Source organism: Cibotium barometz, chromosome 17 (assembly GCF_041138505.1).
Source record: "Cibotium barometz isolate CiBa-2024 chromosome 17, ASM4113850v1, whole genome shotgun sequence".
NCBI classification, from domain to species: Eukaryota; Viridiplantae; Streptophyta; class Polypodiopsida; order Cyatheales; family Cibotiaceae; genus Cibotium; species Cibotium barometz.
The window spans coordinates 33,289,646-33,303,302 of NC_141062.1; positions in this window are offsets into that span (position 1 = coordinate 33,289,646).

The window sequence follows — 13,657 nt, forward strand, 5'->3', positions numbered from 1 at the left end:
CCTGTTGTGATTTGCGAAGGTGTAGGTCGTCCTTATCCCATAAGTGGCCTTAGCTCTACCGGTGGTGGTGGTGGTTCCTGTTGTTGTTGTTGTTGTTGTTGTTGTGGTGGCTGTTATTATCGGCCTCTTGCCTTCGAGGGTGATCTCGGTGGCCTCGTGGAGGTCTACCGCCTCTTACGACCGTGACGACATTACGCTCCAGTTCATTGATTCTCTCTGTTAGAGTGTCGATAGTGACTTCTTCTGGGCGTGTGGGCACATTCTTCCAACATAGGTTCGTATACATCTCATGCTAGAATCGGAGCTCTTCCGCATCTGTGACATCGTAGTAGGTAAGCTCCACATCCATGAGCCTTCGTCGTACGAATGCTTCGCTGATCAGCGGTGCTCTGGGTCCAAAGCAGCTAGTCTACACGTATTGCTCTAAGAATCCTGTTGTCATCATCTCTTCAAAGGCGATGATGTATGGGCTCTGTAAATGTCGGACCCGTTCATAGAGTCCGTGTACCTGTTGGGGCAAGGGAAAAGCGTTGAGATCCCATGCTAGCTGCCTAACTAGGCCCCTAGATTGTACTTGTAGTAATGGGGGTCTTCTTTCTTCTCTTTTTCGAAGCAGGTCAGCAGCGTCTATATCAGCCGCCGTAAAAACTTGCAGTATAATAGTATTGTAAAATCTGGTACGCCTTCGAAGTAATTACGGGTGGATTCACAAAGTTCCACCATCCATTCATCGTTGATGACTTCGTAATCATGGGGGCTTGGAAACCTTGGGAAGTTCAGTAGATGTGGATTTCTCTTTTGCATCCCTTGGAATTGAGCCCAGTTGTAGCATATCTTTCTATGGGGCAGTAGGTGGTGGGGTCAATCCTTAAGTGTTGAGGGGAATCATAGTAGTAGATTTACCATCTTCCCCTTCACCCATTTTAGCCTCCAGTCTGGTTGATTTTGCCAGAGCTTCTTTGAATAGATCATGTCAGGATTTTCATATCCTCCTCTTGTCACCTCAGGATACAAAGCCTCACAATTAGCCCAATCCTTGGCAATTTTTGCACACAGCCGAGGCTTTGTCCAAGAGCATGATGTCTTTGGGGAATGCCTCCTGCGGTATTAGCTGGCTCAGCTCATAGATCTCTCTCTCATAGAGATACATCTTCTTAGCCCATGCTTCCAGCTCCGTAAAATAGTCCTTCATGATCAGCCATTGATAGTCTTCTACCGGAGTGTAGGTTCGGCACGTTCGTTCGTGTATTGGCTCATCACTTGTGCCTGCATGGTGGTAGGTAGTCTTTGATGGTTCCTCTTGAGTGGTGTCTTTGATAGGTGAGGAGTGAGACACTGGTGACGGCGGTCTGGTTTGCTGCAGCTCTTGCATATTCCTCAAAGCTTCTAGCTGCCTTTTCAAGTCTTCACTCTCCTACCTCAGCCATTCACCTTCGGTTGTCAATGTTAAGTTTTGATCCATGGTGTCGTTTAATTGCAGCCTTGTGTTGTCAAGCTCCTCTTGCAGAGCTGGGTCAACCACTCCGGATCCTGTGGTCCCTATGCCCGTTGACCCACTCTTGGAGTGTATGCTTGCCGCCTGTATTTGCACCTTTTCTTCGGCTGCTTTTCTCATTCTGTAGCCCTATACAAATACTCCGTGAGCTGCCTATTTGTCTCCTGGTATTCCTGGGTCTGTACCGCCCGGGCTTCAGCGTACTGCGTTTCTTGGTCATCTTTTTGTTGCCTTAGCTCTTGAATTTCTCTTCCTCTCAGCACCAACTCATGTTGGAGTTCCTTGTATTGCATTCCAACATCGCCTAAAGCTTCAATGCAAGCAAGCCTGCTTGGCCCTGTAGTGTTTCTCTTAGCCCTAGCAGTGTCGCCTTGTTCGAATCAGCTTCATCCAGGAGGAGCCTTCCTTTCTTTTTGTTGATATTCAAGTAGCTTGTTGATTTCCTCAATCAGTGCCTCGTTTCTCCATTTGGCTTCTTGAGTCATTTACGTATCTTTAGCGATGTAGCACTGATACTCTGCTTTAGCCCAGTCGCTCAACCAGTCTGGAGCCTGTTGTTGCATTGCTTTGTTCCAAGCCTGTAGCTTTTTCCAGGTCCATTTTTCATACACATTGTCGTCTTGGACCTTGATGGGACTCGAGGGCGGTGGCAGATCTTCGTCCACTTGCGAGGTGCCCTCGTCTACTTTCTTTTTCCCTTTATCTCTCATCTCTTTCTCTAGAGCCTCTTTCTCTTCGGCGAGCTTTTGAGCTTCCCTTTCTTCTTGGAGTTTTATCCGTTATTGCCTTAGTACTTCAAAAGCTCGATGTAGGCTGGGCACTGCATTGGGGTCCTGGTTGAGGTTAGTGAGGACTACTCTCACCCTCTGCATGTCTTGCTAGTTGTACAAAACTCCATCTGGGGAGCATACAAAAGAGTCGGGCTCTGTTTGGCTAATATGAGTCTCGAAGAGACTCCTTCTGATGGCTTCCTATAGCAGTGAGTCATCTTCTTCATCCCCCATCTGTTGGGTATGTGCTGCAAAAGACCCTGCCTTTTTATCCTTTACTTTGGCATCGCTTACTGAGTCTCCGGCTTCTGACTTGCTGAGCTTTTAAGCCCCTTGGAGTTCTTCCTCGTTGACTTCTTCATGGTCTTCCTCATGTTCGTCCTCCAAGTCAATTTCTAGGTTTTAAGTCACAGGAGCTGGTTTTGGTTTAGTGGTGCTCCTAGTCATCGGTTTGTTGATGGATTTCCCTTTTTTTGTTGGTTTCTCTTTCTTAGGAACTCGGGATCCCGGAATTTCCTTGCTCGCCACTGGAGCACTTTCAGGTCTTACCCAAGTGCCTCAGCTTTGAGGGCTCTGTAAACTATCCTTGTAAGGATTAGTACTCCTCCCAGGTATGGTAGCTTCTTGCGGTCCGCTGCACTCTTACCTTGTGTGATCACACTTTTGCTTCCCCACACTATCTTGCGTATAATTTGGCTGGTATAGTCCCGCTTTGAATGGGGATTCTTCACTTGCTTCAAAGTAAATTCAACTGCCACTGCGTTTTTTGGTCGGCTATACCGAAATGGAAAGGGAAAGTGGAAGTGCTGTGTATAGATTTGCAGCGGCAGGCGTATAGCTTGCTCCTTGAGCTCATTCCATCTCAGCTTCATCTGCGCATAAGTATCTATCTTCGGCCTTTGGCTCTTTCTCGTTGAAGGCCACTTCTCCTTCTGGCAAGATCAATGCCGCTCTGACTAATTCTCTAGTTAGCTGAAATGTTCTTTGTTTCCCCTGGAAGTCCGTGACGGTGAATTGAATATTTGGCCCAAGAGAGGAGTATGCCTCCCATGCTCTTTGTAGATCCGGCCCCCAGGGTGGTAATTTGAAATACTCGTCGAGGCAGATGCATTCCCATAAGAATGAGGCATTGGGGTCGACGCTGTTTAGCCCAAAAAAGGGTGTAGTGGGCACATTGACTCTCATCGCTACACCATTGGCATTGATGAAGGTACCCCTTGCCACGCTAGCATTGTGCTCCATCATGACATCATAGTCGACATAGCAGTCGGCAGTGTAGTGCTCAAGCTCAAAGACATAAGCGTTGGCTGGTGCGGGAGCTGGTACTGGTGGTGGTTCTGGTTGAGGTGGTGGTTGTGGTACCACCAGATCCGGCAGTCAAGTTCGACGAGCAGTACTACGCTCCTCTCTTTCGCCTTGAGGCTTTTTCCTCTTCGTCATGGTGTGTGTGTGTGTGTGTGTGCGCGCACTAGCTAGAAAATTTCTAAGTGTGTGATTTCTGCGAGAATTTTGGCAGGGCTTCTCCGTTATGGGATGACGTCGGATCTGTGGGGGAGTGCAAATCCACCCTCGCTATCGGAGAATGAGGTGCGTCACGCGCAACCTCGACGAGCGTACTTGTGGCACTGTACATGTGATAAACCTATCCGCGGGGCACAAGCCCGGCAATGTGTAGAGCATAGCTGAGGGTGTCAGGCTTACCATACGTGGTGCTAGAAGATCTCCAAGGTCCCACCTCTCTCTCTTTGGCTTGCTCGTGTGAGCTTGTACTACTCTTATGTGACCTAAATGCAGTATCTATGTATATGTAGATGCCTGTTCCTCCATCGCCACCTCTTCTGAAGCTCATATTGCTATGGTAGGTAGGCCTTGATGTGTACAACAATGCTACCATGCTAGAATTGCAAACTTTTCATCCAATCATGAGTTATTTTACTCCATTGCCAGCTCAGGTGGCGATGAAGTAAACAGAGAGCATGCAAGAGCTTGAAAGTGGTGTCCCAAGGCTATGGGTCATGCCGCCCTTTGCTGATTTTTGCTTTCCACTCTTTGTTTTGCCTTTTGAAGCTTGGAAATAGTTGCCCGGAGAACCTTTTTGAGTCTAATGACTGCTTTGTTTGCTGGATTTTGGCCTCTGCTGCTGCAGATGGAAGAGCTTGCTGACCCTTGGGTGTTGCTTGGACATAGGTGCTCTTGCCCTAGATTTTTGATTTGTGCACAACAAACTTGTGTGAGTCATAGTGATGCTGATGCTGCTGATGTTGCCCTGTTTTCCCCCCAATCTGAAGTGTTGAGACTCCTGGGGCAATGTTGAAGAGGGTGTGGAGAGAGCCATCGGTAAGAGAGTCTTTGAGTAGCCATAGGAACCATTGTCCGAAATGTGTCTTTGAAAGCGTGGTGGTAAAAAAGTTGTGTGGGTGACCAATGGCGATAGGTACCCAGTGTCGGTTGAGGTCTTGGTGAACCTTGCCTGTAGTGAAGCCGTGCTGTTGTGCCTTGGGTACTATGAAGCCGTGCCTACTGCATGTACCCAAGTGGTTGTGCACCCTAAATATGCAAAACAATGCTTTGTTAGTTGATTCTATGCAAGCAAAAACGCTAAAGGTGCTTGAGGTGTTAAAGGAGGGACACAAAGATAACACATGTTTGTCCGATGCTTAACAAGTCAAGTGGCTTGTGTTGGCGAGGATCTTCACTCGTAGCTCACTAGTAGTCCTAACCAGTCACTCAAGTGATGTGAAAGTACGACGAGTGAGTGGTGACATGCAAGTGCAATGAGAAGTGTCTTGGTAGTGGAGCGCTTGTGGAATGAAATAACAAACAGCCTTGGTGTGTAGTGGTTGGGGGACTTGAGATACCAGCGGAGCATAGAACCATACGAGACGGTTCATGGGCTCACGTTGGTACAGTCAAGTGGCATGTGGTGTAGAAGCTACGTACAGACTTGTGACATGTGTGCATGAAAGACTCGCTTCAGCTTCCTTGCCATTTTAAAGTAATAGACTTGGACACTTATGCTTACCTCTCCGCCGGCGTAAGCGACACACGTAAGTAGTCCAGCTTCCCAGCTCGGACATAGATCATGCAAACAAAATTGGAAAATTAGAGACACGCAGTCTAGTTGCAGCGTATTATGTGAATGGGTGGGACTAAAACCTGAGCACGTTTTGGCTCAAAATGCCCGACTCTGGACTCTTCTGCCAATTAACCAGTAAGTTGGCGACTTGACTTTGCTTTGGCCAGGTAGCCCATTGATGCCAGGAACTTGGTATTCCTACCAATGCTCGTGAGGTTTGCACTTCCGGGGTTGAAACTGGTGCAGTAGATGTGCTTGGCATCGAAGTGATATGGTTGATGGGGAGAGTTGGTACCACTTCCTGAAGTTTAGCTTTTGCCGAAATGTGGGTTCTCGTAGTGATGGTTGTCAAAGGAGTTGGGTGGTCCTTGGACGGCTCTCTGTGTATCTGAACATTCGAGTTAGGTTCTTTGTCAGGGTGTCTCCGTGGCTTGGTACCCAGTGCAAGGTTGGTGTAACCATTTGAACCGGTGGATAGAAACGTTTTGACGGTTTAGGTAGTGTTGTTGGTGTCTTATCTTTGGGGTTCATGGTGGCTGCATGTCGAAGATCCGTTGGTTGTTGCCTGGACCTTGTTGTCTTTTTGGGACCCAAATGTAGGCATTGTTTTGTTTTGTTTTTGAGCTGGGAGGTTGCAAAGGAATCACCCTCTACCACCATTTGCTCGGGGAAAAAACCCGTTACCACCATGTCACCATGAGTCCTTTAAGAAGGCCAGGAGCACTTCCTTGGACTACCCCCTCGAAAAGGGATGTGGGTCGGCATCTCAGGAAAGAGATAGTGCACCTTTGACGTGTTGAGTAGCACCATGGCCGGTTGTTGCATGAAAAGTGGCGGTATTTGGCCTTCGGGTTGGTGGTGGTTGGCACTAGGATCTTTTTAGGTTGTGCTAGAGTGCTAAGCTTAGCAACCACGACAAGTGGTGCTACAATTGGAGTCCGTGCAAATGTTGTAGATGTGGTAGGTGTTGAGGTGGTAGAAAATGTCGTGGCGGTTGGCACTTCCTTGATTGGGGAACTGTCTGTTGCCACAATAGGGATGACCATTTTATGGCTACCAAAGGCGAGGTGAATAGTGTTATTGTCCCAATCAAAAGAACACTTGTGCTTATGCATCTAGCCACTGCCTAGAATGATTTCATGGGCACATTCTTGCATATCAGTGATGTAGAAGATACACTACTCTCGATGCGTACCAATCTGTATTGTAATCATGATGACACCCTTGCAGGTAGTAGTATGATTGGAAAAGCTATTGAGGGTAGTGTTTGTGGTTTGTAGAGGAATGTTGACCAGCTTTTTGTAGAATTCAGTGGCCATGACATTGACATCAACGCCTGAATCTAGTACCGCTTTGCAACAATTAGTGAGAGTTGCTCCAACTCCCAACAGAAGAAACATAGGTGGTACATAGTCATCCTCATTGTCGAGGGATATCTTCATATAGCAGAGATTTGATGTCGGTGGGCACGTGCTTGTGCTGCCCTTTGTTTGCTTCAGCTCGAGCATCGTCCTTGATTTGTTGTTATGCTAGCTTCCTGTTCTTGGCTGCATGCATTTTCTCAAGAATTTCGAGAGTTAGTGGTTCATGAAAACGTTTCAAACAACTCCCATTAATGAAATTAGCCATGGGCTCTCCTCGAGAGTCTCGAGGCGTACCGCACCCCTAGTGGTAATTACATTAATAACATAGGGACCTAATCCCTGCATTTTCAACTTACGCTTATGTTTCTTGAGGGTGAACACTAGAACTAGGTCCCCTCGCGTGAACTCCTTGGTTCTTACCTTATTATCATACCAATGCTTTTGTCTGCGTTTCTCAGCGTAGATTTCGAGTACAGCGGTTCGTCGTCTTTCGCCCAAGCGTTCTAATTTATCTATCCTATTCGAAAGCTCATGTCCCGTCCATCCTAAAGAGGTGGCAATGCGTAATGTAGGTATTAAGAAGTCAATCGGCAGGATTGCATTAAGTCCAAAGACTAATTCGTATGGAGTGGTATTGATCGAAGTCTTGTAGGTTGTGCGATATGCCCAGAATATGCTATGTAGCTTATGCTCCCAGTCACACTGTGTGACCCTTCCACTACTTTCATTAAAGTAGTGCATAGCACCTTGTTTGTGCTCTCCGCTTGCCCATTGGCTTGAGGATGATAAGGCGCTGACTTGTGGTGGATGATCATGAACTCTCCCAGGAGATGTTCAATTACCTCATTGATGAAATGCGAGCCTTGATCACTAACAAGCTCTATTGGAAGCCCGTATCGTGTAAAGATATTCTCATACAAGAATTAGCAGTTGTGCGTGCAGCGTTTTTCACAGTTGCCTTGGCTTCTGCCCACTTTGTTCCCTTAGAGCCGGTGGCTTGATAGGTTCTATGAAATCTAGGTCCCATTTAGCAAAAGCTCATGTGCTCAACATAGGTCAAAGAGGCATGCGATCAAACATGTTAGGTACCTTGGATTGTTGGCATACTTCACAGCGCTTAACAAATTATTCAGCGTCTTGGAAAAGCATAGGCCACCATATCCTGGACCAGAAGGATGTTCTTGGATGTGGTACAAGAATTGAAATGTCCACTTCCAACACCAGAATGAGCTTGATGAAGTATATGGATATACTCCTCATCATCACCCACACACAGTAGGAGTTTCCCATCTGATCCTTTCTTGTAAATTTGATTATCCACAATCAAGTAATCATTGGACTCTACCTCAACCTTTCTCCTTCTATGTAAGGTATACATCATCAATAACCGCATCATGATACAATGAGCATCTTCAATACGGATGTTACACATACTATCAATCCTCCCTTGATTTTATCTAAGACGCTTACAGTTGATAGAAGCAATCTCTAGGCTGCTTACCTTGCAATGCTGCTAGGGAAAGGTTGCTTCATGACACATCCCTCTTCCAAATTGTTCATACCTGTTGCCTTTTACACACGACTGGGCTTCCACGCTGAAACAGCAAGCGTAGTACGACCCTTCCAGCCCATCAACATCCATCCATTCGCATCATCATGGATAAGAAAATCCTTGTGATGATGCTGTTTCACATAGGACCTTGATCTGGACAGAATTATTGGGGGAACAGGCAACTGCTCAAAGCCAGCTTTCGTGATGCGCGCATGCCATTGCCTGTAAGTTTCGAGTCTTTCCACACCCTCACAACCCACAATGTTGAGGATGTCGGCCAACACTGTAGATCTGCTCCCGCGAGCTCCGCCGCATCCCCCTCCCGTCTTGCTGCTTCTCGCCGTCGCGCGCCCCCCTCCCCCCCCCGCCTGTCCCCCTCCATCTCCTCCGCCTCTCTCCCCCGCCTCCTTCCTCGCTTCCTCCCCCGCCATCCCTCCCCCCCGCCTTCTCCTCCTCCGCCCCCGTCCTCGCTTCCTCCCCCGCCGTCTCTCCCCCGCCATCTCCCCCCCCCCCCCCTCCCCCCCCGCCTTCTCCCTCTCCTCCCCCTCCGTCTCGCCCCTTCTCCCACCGCTAGCTCCCCCGCCTTTCCCCCGCCTTTCCCCCCCCCCTCCCCCCCCCCCCCCCCCCCCGGCTCCGCCCCCGCTATCCTCTCTCCTTCCGCCTCTCCGTTTCCTCGTAGGGCTGTGTCCCTCCCGTTGGTGACCCTGGTATCTGGCCTTTTACCTCTAGAGGACTCCATGGAAGCCGCTCCGACTACCCCTGCCGATTCCGCTCCGACTACCCCTGCCGATTCCGGTCTCCGTCTGGATTCACAGATGCAGATCATCAGTTGTTTGTTTCCACAGTATCCGCTCTTGAGGCCTCCTCCTTGGTCTGCAAGATAGTGGGTAGCCGTCCGATGCGGAGAGAGCTTCGTGACCTTCTGCAAGGCAGCCTCGTTGGCATGCCTGCCAAGATTGTCAGCGTCGATTTTTTGGGACGTGGCTACTACCAGGTGGATTTCGAGTCCCCCCAGGCAGCTCAGACGGTGCTGGCTCGGAACCCCATTGCCCTCCGCTCATCTCGGGCGTTCCTGGCGCGATGGACTCACGGTTTCGACCCCGCTTCTGACCCGCTAGCAGGCGCGACAGGTTTCCCCATCACTATCTGCTTTCCTGGACTCCGCAGGGAGTACTTGCCCCTCTTGTCATCCATTGGCAAGGCGTTCGGGCAGGTGGTGGAGACGCCTCAGACAGCGGCTTCAGTGATAGCTCGGGCAGCAGGACTCCCGGCCATTCGTGCTGTGGTTCCGTCACCGGAGTCCCTCTCGAAGACGATCCTCCTCCCTTGTCTTTCTGGAGGACATCTGATACAGTGCGTGGAGTATTCGGGCCTCCCCGGCCAGTGCTACATCTGTCGGGAGATGGGCCACCTCGCACGCGCCTGTCCCCACAAGGGGGTTCATCCTTCACGCTCTGCCGCCTCTGGACCCCCTTCAGGAGGCCCGAGGGGTGGCCATCCGCCTCAGAGACCGGACATCCCTGGCTCGTTTCAGCAGACGCCATCATCTGACGAGCAGGCCCGGCGGAGTATGCCGTGCAGACTCAGGAGGCTGGCGGATGGCAGGAGGTTCGCGGGCGGAAACGCCCGGCCCGCAGGGACCGTCGCAGACGCCAGCAGGCAGCACAGGCTGGCGGACAGGCTGGCGTCCAGGCACCTACCCGCACTTATGCTCCAGTCAGGGATAGGCGGCCAGCAGGTCTCACCCCGATGGACGAGGATTCAGTCTCAGTGCCCGTGGAGGCCGCCGGTGGAGCCCTCCACGTGGAGACCCCGCTCCCGCCTCCCCCCGCGGGGGGCCCCGCTCCCTCCATGGAGCAGATTCCTGAGGATCCCGGGCCGCACTCTGCGACCCCCGGCCCCTCTTCCCCTCACTCGGAGAGCACTCCTTCCACCCCCCCTCTCCCCCTCTCCCCCCCCAGCCCCCCCCTCCCGCCTCCCCCGGCGGCCCCCCCCTACACCTCTCCTCTGGCAAATGCCTATCCATCCTCTCCTCGCTCTCCCCCCTCCTCTCCGCGAGCCACCATCCCTCCCTCGGCCTCTCCAGGATACTCCTCCAGACCACCCACTGCCCCGGGGCAGCGCAGATGGGTAGGCCAGAGTTCAGTTCAGCGCCTTTTCCACCGCCACTCCGGGCCGGTGGAGATGGCGATCCTAGCTTCGCCCGCCACAGAGTTCTCTCCAGCCTCCCCTGGGGGGCCCCCGCGAGTGATGGGGCTCCCAGTGGATTACGGTTTTTTCAGGTGTCTCCAGCTGGATGATGGCCCGTTCGAGACACTGGTCGCGCCCTTGCGAGTTTGCGTGGTGTGCCATCCCTCTCGTTCTCCTTCAGTGGTGAGCAGCATGGTGGCCTTCTCCTTTCCTCTCAATGTTGCCCTAGACACAGCATGGGATTGCAACTCTGTAGAGGAAGTTTTGCGTGATCAAATACTGGAGTTTTCTCACCACTTCAGTGACTTGGGGCTCACGGACTTATTGCAGACCCGATTACACTCAGCCCGCATGAGCTTGTTTGGTATAGGAGATTGGCGAGCGGATCCGGTCCACACCTCAGATGAGGCGGTGTTACTGATTCTCCTCCACGCTGCCCCGAGGATGCAGCCTACCTTTAGATACATATATGCAGAGGATTAGTCTCACGCCTATGCCCTGGACAGGGCGAAGGTGGAGTGGGGTTGGACACAGAGACAGGTCACCCTCTTTTTGGAGAGACTCCGCACCCGGACAGACAGTGACTATTCTCCCTCCAAGCCGGCGCCCAAGACTCACAGAGTGGAGGGCAGCTCATCCGGGCCGGCTGAGAGGGGTGAGCCAGTGGCGGCTGCTTCACGTGCCATAGCTCATCCATGAGGATCGTGTCATGGAACATCCAGGGTCTTGGTGGACCTCGCTGCTACATTGGTCGGGGCAGACTTCGCCAGGAGATCCAGAGGGCTCTCGTTGGAGGACCCATAGATATCCTTTTCATCCAGGAGCACCACCTTTCTGCCGGGCGTACCCGCACCTGCGGGAAGATCTTGCCAGGCAGGAGTCACACTTTTTGGTCACCGGCATATGGCTCCGAGGGGAACCAGGGTGGAGTATGCATCTCCGTCAGCGAGAGCGGCTTCTATCCAAGGTTGTGGATTCTGGCACTCTGGTCCAGGGTTGAGCGCAGTGGATCATCCTTCGGGTTGGGGAAGACCGCATTGGCTTCCTCAACTTCTACGCCCCTAATGGGGCGATCGGGAGAGCTGAGTTCTGGAGCACCATTAGGCAGTCCCTCCCCATGGCAGACCATTGGTGCCTAGGGGGGGATTGTAACATGCTGGAGGATGCAGAGGACAGGATGGGGGGCAGCCAGGAGACCATTCATGGGCCGGAGCTCGCTGCCTGGGAGGAACTAGTGCTGCAGGTGAGAGGCCAGGATCCGTGGACTCTCCCGGAGTTTGACAGGTTGCAGGGGAGTTTATCTTTCTCGCGCTCGGATAGACGGGCCACAAGAGTTAACCTTTCCCGCATCGACAGGTTTTACATTGATGAGTGGGCTTGCGATAGAGGTGGCACTGTGGGTATACTTGCAGGCTCCTCGTTTTCAGACCACTTTCCAGTGCTTCTCCAGATCGAGGACCCTACGAGAAGAGAGCGAGGCCAGAGCGTCCGGGTCTCATAGAGGAGCACGAGATTGCGACCAGAGTTGAGCAGGTCTGGCAGGAGCTTCAGTTCAGGAGAGGATCGGCAGCCAGCGATCTTGACAAGGGTCTGCAAGAGATCAGTAGGATGCTCAGACAGGCTGCCCTGGACCGTCTGGAGGCTTTCAGAGAGCAGGAGAGGAGCCTGCGGAGGAGTCTAGCTTTCCTTCAGAGACTTCAGGAGAGGGATCCTATGAGCCCTTGGATTTCAGAGCAGATGGAGTCAGCTCGCACAGAGATCAGATCCATCGAGGAGAGGAGGGTGGAGTTCCGATTCCATGCTCGGGCTTCTTTTTGGACAGAGGCTGGAGACAGAGTGACTCCAGATTTCTTTGAGGAGACAGGGCCTCGCTTCAGACGAGAGGGTCTCAGGCGTCTTCGGCAGGCTGATGGCCAGGTAGTGGTGGATCCCCCCAGGGTTCGGGCGATCGCCACAGATTTTTACAGGGATCTGCTCTCTGCTGAGCCAGCAGATGACAGGGTGAGAGAGGCTCGGGAGGCAGTCTGGAGCTTCACGAGACCGGTTGTGCCGGCCCATTTGCAGCACTCCCTTCTCTCCCCCTTCTCGAATACGGAACTGGAGGCGGCTCTTCAGGCACTTCCTCGGGGCAAATGCCCAGGAGAGGACGGTCTCTCAGTGGCTTTCTTCCAGAGGTACTGGGGTCTCTTGCATAGGGGTTTTAGATTGGCATTCCAGGAGATCACGGAGTCGGGAGACATGCCGGACAGCATGGCAGAGGGGTTGATCCACTTGATCCCCAAAGAGGGAGGAGACAGACTGGAGATTAGACAGTGGAGACCGATCACCTTGCTAGGCACGGCCTACAAGGTCCTAGCTAAGGCGATCAGCAGGCGGCTTCAGCCTCACCTTCCGGACATCATCCACTCCACGCAGACAGGCTTCATCCAGGATAGGAGCATCCTGGATAACATCTTCTCTTTCTGGGAGGCTACGGCTTTGGCTAGATTTCGGCAGGAGGATATGTGGCAATGCTCCTTCTCGACTTCGAGAAGGCATTTGATCGGGTGGACTGGGCCTTCTTGGAAGGCACTATGGAGAGGATGGGCTTCCCCCCTCAGTGGATCCGTGGGGTCTCTGCACTCTACACATCGGCTCACAGCCAGGTGGTGCTGATATAGGGCGTGCGCAGAGAGAGGTTCCAGCTCTCGCGCTCGGTACGGCAGGGGTGCCCCTTGGCGCCCTTTCTTTTTCTTTTTGTGGCGGAGGCCATGAGCACTTTCTTGACGGCACAGGATACAGGTTTGCGGGGCCTCCAGCTCCCCATCCGCACCTCGGAGGAGCTCCTAGACTCGGAGTTTACGGATGACACTGCTGTCTATCTTCAGGGAGGGGAGGAGAACCTCCGCCGCTTCGCCTCAGCCATGGACAGGTTTTGCAGAGCTTTAGACGCTTTGATCAACTGGCACAAGTCGTGTGGGTTGTGGGTCAGTTCTGTGCCCCCCCCGACGTGGAGGCCAGTTGATGGGTTTCAGTGGCTGCCCCCCGGCACTACAGTGCGCTATTTGGGATGCTATGTGGGCATTTACATATCTCCGGAGCAGCAGATAGCCCCCCTTCTTCTGAGCATTCGGAAGAAGCTTCTGTATTGGAGTACCGCTCGTTTATCTCTGGCTGGCCGAGTGGTTGTGGCCAACCAGGTTGTGCTTGCTACCATGTGGTACATCACTT